Raw genomic sequence first — 10,723 nt, 5'->3', positions numbered from 1 at the left:
TGAAAACTACAGTATTTTGAAGAGTTAACGCTTTTGTGATACACAGCTGAAGCTTTGTCACACTGAAACAGCGTTAATGGGACTCTTTACTTCCCTCAAGGTCTGCTGTATGCTCAGTGCTTATGAACTCTGACCTGTCTTGTGCAATATATGTGTGGAAGTGCTGAGACACAGGGCCATAGTTAATGTACGTTGTTTGTGAAATGCTCCCTCTGTATTCCCAACAGTACGGGGAGACACAGAGCACTTCGTGTATTTGTTTACACATGTTGTGTTACCGTAGACATCTTTTCTGGGCACATTGTCAAACAGCTTGAGCAGAAGCACCCTGGCTAAATTGGGATCTGTGGTGATAGATGGTGGAACATCACATATTTCACTGGAATGGAAGGAAACGCAACACCCTGCTTGGTGGCAAATGGATGTCGGAATCGCCTCGCATTTTCTGCTCCATCAAACCGAAGAACAGCATTAGAATATGCCTGTTAGTGTTAGACAGATCGCTCAGAGCTTAGCGCATTCATTCATTTGGTTTTCTGTGCTGCAATGTGTGGAAGGGAAGGGAGGATCTCTTAACAGGGCTATCATGTATCAACAAATCCACAATCCAGGAAACCTGTATTAACTCGAGGATAAGCTGCAAACACAGTTTGTGGTGGGAATGTGATCCAACCTCGATCCGTTCCAACCACAAAGTATACCTGTGCAAGTTCAAGCTAAAAGGCTCCAATAGCCAAGGGCTCTTTTCATACTAGGATGCAGATGAGCAACATCAACAGATGCTAGCAGTCATACGGCGAATGAATGTTGGCCTGGCCTGGACTGCCAAATGGAGTATTTTGCCTTCTTGATATTTGGCCAGAGAGGACCTTTACTTTCTTGTTCCTGCTCCAACACATCTAACCAATGAATGGAGTGAACATTCGCACAGGATTTTTAGTCATATGTCTTGGCTTGCCACATTTTTTCTCTGTGTGAAAAGAAACCGGACCAAGCGGAAAGCACAACAAGTTTACCAACTCATCCACTGAGTTAGATATCCTGACTCACCAGTTTGGTTGGAAAGGGACCACCCAATAACGACCTTAAGTGGTCTTGGTACGGTTGCTTGGTTCCATTGACTTTGGAGTTGACGTCTTTCTCAGCAGCGTCAATGAAACAAACTAAACAGGAATTCCTCCAGAGTTTGTTTAAACTGCAACTCCCCCTTAACTTTGCTCTAAACCTCACCTCCTTATCTAACAAGGCCAGTGAGGGATGCATGGGTTTTAGGCAAACAGTCTTCTACAGCTGCGTAGCTGGTGATTTAAGCTCTGAATGAAATACGTTACAGAAGCTAAAGATGCTCTAACTGCCTTTGCACATTATTTCTTAAACAGTCTGACCAGCAGCTTAGAAAACACAGAGTGTTCATGATATGCAACAAACAAATGTAGCTAATTTTAGCATTATAACCAGTTAATGTTGCATTACTACTTGATAACTGACAAAAATGGTCGCTTATAAGTCTTGTGTCCGAAGGCTCAAGAGGAACAGTCCTGATGAATTTGTTCTGCTGGGCTGCATTTCTCGATCTTCCCCTTTTTTTGTACCTTCCTCTGTCTTGGTTTCGCTCCATATCTTCCTCTCTCTCATTCTCTCCCCGTCTTTCTCTCCTTCCTCTTTACCTCAGTGCTCTGCAAACTGTCAACTCCCAGGGAGTGGGTGTGTGACACACTTACGTAAAACCAGCGCGTTACGCAATTTGGATTCTCTGCGTATCTGTGTATGTGGTCATGCATGTTGCCTACATGTGGGCTGTGGGGCTAAAAGTCATGACAGAGCCTAATATAAAAGGATACAGCCGATTATAGCGCTGCATGTGAGTGTGTGGGTTTGTGTTGATGTGCAGGTCTGTGTATGTCTGTGCTCTGTGTGTGTTTTTACTCTAAATTCCAGGCTGCGAAACATAAATCCTCTGCTGCCATTCAGTGTGTGTTTATCTGCACTGCTCTCTTTACTTTACGCCTAAGCACTGTGTAGCCTATTTAACTGTGTATAGAGCATAAATCCTAATCCTCATATCAAACAGGGTGTTTTTTTTTTTTTTTTTATTAAACACTGTTAGTACAGAGCTGCACAGAGTCCCTCTGAGCTGACTAACACCTTCTCCCGCACTGCATGGGTGAGCGACAGCCACACACCAATCACTCATCCTGCCCATTCATGTGTAGGGGGGAGAGAGCAGAGGAGATGTCTTCATGTTGAATATGGTAGCGGCTCAATCTGCCATCTTCTCTTCTGTAACGACGCTCTAGGTTCCTGTTGTGGGTGACTTCTTCCCAACTAATTGAACTCCTAATCACTTGGCTTCCCTGTGTCTTACCTCTTGTCATTTTTTTCTTGCCTCATTCCTTCTTTCCTTCCCTCCCTATTCGCTCACCTGTCTGACTTCTGTCTTACTTCATGGCCTCCTTTGTTTGTTCCTTCCTTCTTGCTTCCTAATAATGGTCTAACTAACCCTGGCTGACTTTCCCTTATTACTCCTACCACCTGTCCACCCAGTCTCCTACCTGTCTTGCCTTCCTTGCTTCCTTCCTTTTCCATTTTTTTCCTTGCTGTGTATATGCACCCACATATCCTTGAAGGTGCTTCATGTAAGTTTTTGCTATCGCTACATAGCCAACGTTAGCATAGCAACAGCTGTTTACTTACCCGTCTAGAAGAAATATTGCGAGTTCAGCATCATTCCTTTACTCGCCAAGAGCTGTCTCCAGCGGTGGAACGCAACATCCATGTTAACTCTTCTGGGCAGCGCTACTTCTTCATCCTCCCATGTTGGACTGAGGGCAGACTGGATGCTACTCACTGTTGCCCCTTGAGGTACAAAGTGGCGTTACCAGACGGAACGGGCCGCGGCTAGCTGGTTAGCATGCTAGCTTAAGTAGATATCTCTGCAACACAACACGTCTTCGATGTAACATCTAAACTGTTCTTTCTTCACATTGCGTTGATAATTTTAGTTGGTTTTTGAAAATTTTAAAATTAAATACTTACATATAGCACCTATAGCATATACCTTGTGTTAAGGATATGTTGACTGACACTGTGCCATGGAAACAGACTTCGCGCATAAATCATGACATACGTGATGCATGTAACATAACCATCACTGAAGCTTCCGCTCAGCTGGAGAGACAAGCAGCCGCAGCAGATAAAGACATCGGATTTGTGTGGAGTGATGAAGAGACTAATGTTCCCTAAATTAATATGTGAAACAAACAATGCTGCCATATCTCCATCGCGTTTTTCACATTGTTTTTCACCATTTGAGGTTTGACTGGCGCTCTTTTATTTACATAATCTTATTGCCTCCCCTTTTTCTGCAGTGGATTGATGGTGTCTGACTGGAAAATTGGCCCCATCAACTGTTTATCTTGAGGAAACTAACCCCAAATATTTGCATAATGGTAGTGGTTGGAAAAACACATGAATCTGCATTCTCTTGCCACTTTTTCAAGAAATTGTGTTAAAATCTGCATTACATTATTTAGCTGATTTCTGTGGAACAGAAGATCATAGCAGTTTTTGGGTTTCCTCTTTTGTAACACCCTTTGCCTCAAGGATAACGGATAAACAAAAATGAAGTGCTGCTTTGAAACAAGTCATAAATAGCTAGAGAAAAGGAAAGGCTACTTATTTACACAATTCTTGCCACTGAGCAAGCAACGTCTATGTTTGTGAGCATTGATATGCGACAAGTGAGAATTGGCAAAGAGGACGTCGTGCCATTTGTTTAGTCCCAGTTGGTCTTCACTTCTAGACATGTACCCGCACTGCTGACGATCAGAGACCTGCCTGGTGTTACAATCATACAGGGAGCCGAAAAGTTTCTCTGTGTTCTCTGTCAACAGCACACGCTGAATTTTTTCAAAAACCACGATAAGACACACAGTCTGATGTAAAGCATGTAAACGATTGTATTCCGCTTCCTCCACCGTGCCGCTCTGTTCGCTTTCTGTCCATTTTCCCCTCCCTCCCCCTCTCTGCCCTGTATTCTTTAAGCCTTCTCCCTCCCAGTGGTCCAGTATGACTGCATCACTGCCACCCTAACCTTCTTTTCCTTCTCTGTGCACACGTGTGGTCGTCTGTCTAATTCCCTTTCCTGCTCCCTTTCTCTCTTTCCTCTCCCTCTTTAGTCCAGTGATGTAGTATGATGACCCTGTGTGTCTGAGTATGTTGAAGGATTAGTTCTTGTAGCAAAGGTGCAGAGAATCTCACCTACAGACCAGCTGTGTCAATACATCATTATCTGTCTGTAGGTACAAGCTTAGCTGTGTGCATGTGTGTACCTACGTCTTTACGTCTTTGCGGTTGTTTTAGCCTCCTCCTTGCCCTCTTCATCGTCTTCTTCCTCACTTCTCAGCCCACTTACCTTCTCTTTCTCTTCATCTCTCTCTCTCTCTCTCTCATTATCTCTTCTTTGTGTGTCTTTTCCCAGGGGTGCGGTTGTCATCCTTTTCTTTTCCAACCGCAGGCTCTTGCTGCTTCTCTCTCCATGGTTCCTTGCACTGACACACATCTTGCACACAGAACCTCACAAATACAGTACATACAGGATTCTATATGCACATATATACAGTATATTCTACTGTGCATACTCACTCACTCACTCACTCACTCACACACACACACACACACACACACACACACACACACACACACACACACACACACACACACACACACACACACACACACACACAGTCAGGGCCCCCCTGTGTAATTCTAGCAGTGAGTTATTTTGCCCCAGGCCCGCCGTTACTCACGAGACATCTGTCATATCACCACCATGCGCCCTCCCCTCTCTTCCCATCCATCATCTCACACCTCCGCCTCTCTCTCTCTCTCTCTCTCCCCTTCACTGTCTGTCTGTCTCTCTCTTTTCACTCACGCATGCACACAAATCTCACGCCCTCTGCCATTTCATCCCTCTCGTTCTTAAGCCTCTACTGCTCTCGGTTGCTACTTCACCACCATCTCTTGTGATCCCTCCATCCCCGACCTTCCACACCTCCTACTTGCCCTCTGACCTTCCTCGTGAAGTATACATTTCCATCCATTGTGTGTGTTTGTCTTTCTGTCAATATTCAGCTGCTGGTGATTCATTAGTCTCAAAGCTGTGGTTGTAAGGTGTGAGTGGCATCTGGCTTTGTTCTCGGGGACTAATTTGAAATCAAAGGCCATTGTTGTCACTGTTGTGTGTGTTAGGGCCTGAATCCAAGCCATTAGGAAGCGCTGAGGGGGATGGTGACTCATTGATGTGATGAGCTACAATTTGTAATAGCAGAGGGTGACCTGCTTGTCGAGGTCACACATTGAAAGTCTGGTATTTCAGAATGCACAAGCAATCATTACTTACACTTGTATCACTGGTCGGAGTGCATATTTCGTGTACCTTTGAGATTCTTTCTTTCTAATTTTGTCAGTGGGTTGGTCTGCTTTCGTCACCAGTAAAATATCTCAACAACTACTGGGTAGATTGCCGTGAAATCTGGTACAAATTTCCAATATCCATGCGCTCAAAGGCAGAATCTTCACGACTTTCCATCTAGCGCCACAGAGAGGTGTTTGTGGTTTTGAGTGAAATTTCTTAACAAGTATTGGATGGGTTGCCATAAAATTTGGTACGCACGCTCATGTTCCCCACAGGACGACTAGTAATAGCTTTGCTGATTCACTGATGTTTTTATAAGTGCCCAAACAGTCACAGTCAAAATGATGTATTTTCACTATTAGTTCGGTGAGCATTGAAGTTTGAGCAACCACAGGTGTTTTAACTATTTTCCTCAGCTTCCCACAAACCTGTAACTTCACAGCTTCCTCGATCTGGTGATGCAGTTTTCCCTTTCTCTTTTCCTAGGATTATTCAGAAATGTATTTAGTTTTGAATAATCGAAAATGTTTGACAGCTCATGATTGCATTTTTTTTTTTCATTTTCCACCGTTGAACATCTCTACTTATCGCTCATCTTCAAATTATTTTAATTACAGAAACAAAATCTAAATGTTTACTTCTTTAATATGGAAAATCTGCAGGATTTAATATGTAAAAGTGTTCCCATTTTATCATCCACAACCTAAGCCGCCTACAACCATGTAACAAGTACCATTCTTTAATTATCTCACACTTTTTTTTTTTTATAAATGTGAATCTTTTTTCATATAGTGGGTGTCTTATTGTTGGATTCTTTCTTATTTGTACAGCAATTAGCAGCTGAATCCATCTCATGTGTTCTTTATTGCTAATTATGGACCCAAACTTTCCTCAGATCAGACTTTTCAACATATTAGACAAAAGAAGGTTGCCTTTTTACATCACTGGGAAGATTGCAAACAGTCATGGCCATTAAAAAATTATGTTTTCTTAGTATGTTGTACTTTATTATTTTTTTCTCGGTACAATAAAGGGCTCAAAATGGATATGCATAAAAAATTTGAAATGCAAAAGTAGCAATTTGCTTTCATTTGGCAGTATGTCAGCAAATGAACATTACCATAATCTGCAAAGATGTTGTGAGTCCTGTTGCATACTTAAGCTTTTCAGGCTCCAACACTCTTTTGAGTAATACATTTACATTAGGGAGCAACCAAAATATTAATAATGGATCATTAACATAAAAATTCAGTAACAAAATCAGTATGGAATTCTTAAAAAGGAATTGAATCTTATTTCTTTTCTTTCCTGGAATCTTCTTTCCACAGCTCAGAAAGACACAAAACAAACATTTACATGTTATTTACAAGCCTCGTGTCCCCTAATTAATTTTGTTCATTCTTGCAATTAACAGGTGCAATTGTATGTCATGTGTAAAATGTGTGTAATGACCCAAAAAACCAGGCCAAATTATAAAAATAGAATTATAATTGATCTGGAATGCATCTGCATCACATTAAAATGCTAAACAATCAACAGATAACTAATTTTACTACACATGCTGGCAAATAAATCATTATAATCCGACTGAAACTATGTCAGCTCACTCGTTGCATACCTTCATAACGATCTCCCATTTAGACTGTGTAGTTGACACAGATGTTCCGCTGGAATGTTACAGCACTCATACGTTTTGAAAAAAAGACCACCGTAGGTGTAGTTAGACCAAAATGTATCCCACAAAGTCTCAAACCCTTGAAAGTCGAAGTGCATGTTTTTATCTCTCTACATTTTGACATGTTTGCATGGTGTCTGCAGCAGGTAAAAAACTGGTCACAACATATTCTGGTAACATCAGCACTTTACTCTCATACATGCATTTTAATTGATGGAGCTTAAGCCAAAGCACCTTTCAGAACCTATAAAAATAAGAATGTTGTTGAATGTTGTCTTGGCCCTATCTTAGCTATATTACACTGTAGATGTAGTTTACTGTACACTTATAAGTAGCCAATAGTCTCCTTTGTATAGGCTACTTGACAGAATACTGTAGTTACAAAGGGGGGGGGGGGGGGTAACCAGGCTACCAAATGTCATCGGTTTTGTCCATTTGCAGCAAATTTCGCATCAGCATGACGAAGGCATCAGGGAAACTTATGTTTGGCCTGATTGTGTTGCTACAGTAACTGTAAAGGGCCAGCAAAATCATGTGCATAGCAAATATCCAATCTAATCTTTCTTCCAAGTACATGAAATTTGTCACAAAGAAAGAGGCGATCATATAACTGTGTAAACAATGAAACCTAAAACAACACCCGACAACGTCTGAAATCAACAACTTTTGTGCACTTCAACGATAAAACACAGCTGCTAGCCTGCTTTATACACTCTGGATGTTCCTCCCTCACTGACCAGACCAGCCACAACAACCTTTAACTTCAGGTCCAACTTCTGCAATAACCGATGATATTAATTTTAGACATTTGAAAGTACAATTTGAGGGCACAGTTTAGTAACTACCGGGCACAAATTATTGTATCTAGTGACAAAATTAAGTAATTTGAAGGTATAAATTGTTCATTTGAAGGAACAAATCCGGTTTTTTCCTCCTTAACATACCATTGGAGCCTTAACATACCACTCACCTCCCAGTTCTCCCAGTCAGTGACAGTGACAAATTTCTCACACTAACTAGGTTGTGTATATTTACACTCCACCTAACAGCTTTCTTGTATCTGTGAAACCGTTAATCCAGGAAGTAAATGGGACGATTTATCAACAAAGCTCCCCGTGTCCCTCAGCACTGCATACAGATCGTGTGACTACAGACAGATTGTGTTAGTACCAGCCTACAGAGCGCTGCAGCTGCTTCACAGTCTATTTTTACCAGCCATAGATCCTAGCGGTCTGGTACTGTCAGACCCTCACATCAAGACTAATGGAGAACACACTGAGAACCGCACTGATAATACTTCACACACACAGTAAGAGGCACTGACCGTAGACACAATGCACACATGTAAATGCAAACATGCTAACACAGATAAACACGAATACACACCAAATTCTCTTTAAATTTGCACAAAGCCATGAATTAATAAGTATTTAAGTGAGCGTGTTTGAATGCATACACATAGACACAAAGTCAGATGTTCATAATATCAGTTAATTTAAAATGAATGTGTCATCAGCCTTTCCTCAATAACGCCGAGGAATCACTGGGTCTGAATGACATCTACTATTCCACATTGTTACACTGTGTGCCACATTTAGTACTGAATGATCCTGCATGATATTCATCCTCATGTCGAAAGCACTAGAAGCATAAAAGCAATGAGATGTGAAGCAGTGTTGCACATTGCCAGGGGCAATATTTTCTCATCGAAACAGCTACACAGGACGTGGATGATCATTCGAAGGGTCAGTTAAATCAAATTACCAATGGTAACGAAACACATTTCCTCACTTACTCGTAGTGGTATCTAACTATGCAGTTAGTTTTGGTTTTATCTACCCAGGAGATAACCATCTCTAAGATTTCTGCCTCCACATTAACACAATGGAGGCTCACAGCAGTTAATTTTAAGATTTAAAGGAATTCCATAGCAATGCGTCCTTCCAGAAAAAAAAACCAAACAAAAAACTGTCTACTGGAACTACGTTCTACCAAAGATATAGTCACCAACAAAACTTTTAATAGTATTATTTGTGAATTATCAAGGTAATAAAGACATTGTTTTTGGAAAGGGGTGTTGCCGTTCAAATGCTGCTGAATGTAATTCTTCAATAAAAATTAATTTCCATTCATCTCTGCGGTTGTGTGGCACATTTCTCAAAACCTAGACAATAAACTAGTTAAAAACAGAGGTTGTGATACACTTAGATTTGACATTAGATATAATACATCCAATTTGAATACTAGTGTTCTTTGTTTAAATCTCAACAAATAGGTAACGTGAGAATAAAACCAGTTACTATTGTTATCACCTCCATCCATCCAGGTGTTGAGTGTTTGGTTTTGTTTGTTGGTGACCAACATATCTCACATTATTGGCTTCATTGGTGTATAAATTAACATGTCATGCACCTTCATGCCCCTAAGAGGAAGAAGCCCATTGATTATGGTGACACTGGTGACCTTTGCTCTGGCACCGCCCTCAGCCAGACCTACAAATTTCCAGATTACTTCATCCCATGACCCCTGAGCTGTGAACTCAGTATATTTGCTGCACACATCATACTTCCAACAGGAGCAAACCTATTGATTTTTGACGACCCCTGTGAACTTCCCTCTTGAGATGTCATCAGGCCAGACCTTGCCCACCCTCATACAACTATTCTGTATCCAACTAATATAATCTTCTATGTGAAGCAAATGTCTATATTGGCCATCTGACTATTCTGTCCTGAGTGCTTTCTTATTTTTGAAATCTACAGTGTGTCTTTGATGGTTTCCTGTAGGAATGCTTTTGATCTGATCTGCTCTGATTGCTGGGTATCGGTCAAGACATGACTGATTAGTGGCATTAATGGCAATGAGGTATACACATTTGGGTAAAAGAAAGCACTGGTATTGGATCAGTATTTGGCAATGGCAGATACTCAGAGTTTAGTTGTTGGAATGATTACTGGGAGCGAAAAAGCTGCCAGTTTTCTTATTGATTTCAAGCTGCTGTTCCACGTCCTTATGTTCCTCATGGACAAATTTCGATTTTTAATTCTCTGCATTAAAGTTCTAAGAGCTTATTTATACCTAAATTATCACATACGCCCACTGAATTTCAAACCATCCGAAAAAAAATACTTCTGCTTAATAGACCTTTGTTGAAAGTGCTGCTCTCTGTAAACATAGATTAAAAATTAAATTAAAAATTATTTTCCACAGAGGCCTAAAAAATATTTTGTTCCTTTCGGTGTATCCATCAGCTTACAAAATAACTAAAATGGAATTAATGCTGAAATATAGTATGTGTGGCAGCGGATTTATGTGATCAGATCCACAAACACGTTTTCTATGTTGGTTGGTTGGTTGGTCCTCCGCTTTGGTCCAGACTGAATTGTTTCAACAACTATTACATGGATTAGCATCAAATTCGTACAGTCATGGATCCCAGAGGATGAAGCCTACTGAGTTTGTTGTTTGACTGACTTTTTATCTAGTGCCATCTGTAGGTCAAAGTTTCTACTTATTCAGTGAAATATCTCAAAAATCTAATAGATGGAATGGTCCCCAGATGAATCCAAATGACTATGATGGTACCCTGACTTTCCAGACATTTGTCTCAAGATGAATTGTAATAACCTGAA

General features: G+C 40.9%; 1 protein-coding gene across 1 annotated transcript in view; it reads left to right on the top strand.

Annotated features, from left to right (window-relative positions):
• The window catches only part of LOC120800371 (voltage-dependent T-type calcium channel subunit alpha-1I-like), a 218,364-nt gene that overhangs the window by 33,523 nt on the left and 174,118 nt on the right, over positions 1-10,723 (top strand). The window lies entirely within an intron of this gene.

The sequence above is a fragment of the Xiphias gladius genome, chromosome 15 (assembly GCF_016859285.1).
Source record: "Xiphias gladius isolate SHS-SW01 ecotype Sanya breed wild chromosome 15, ASM1685928v1, whole genome shotgun sequence".
Lineage (NCBI taxonomy): Eukaryota > Metazoa > Chordata > Actinopteri > Istiophoriformes > Xiphiidae > Xiphias > Xiphias gladius.
The sequence above is the reverse complement of the archived record's forward strand: the minus strand, read 5'-3'. Positions and strand labels throughout refer to the sequence as shown.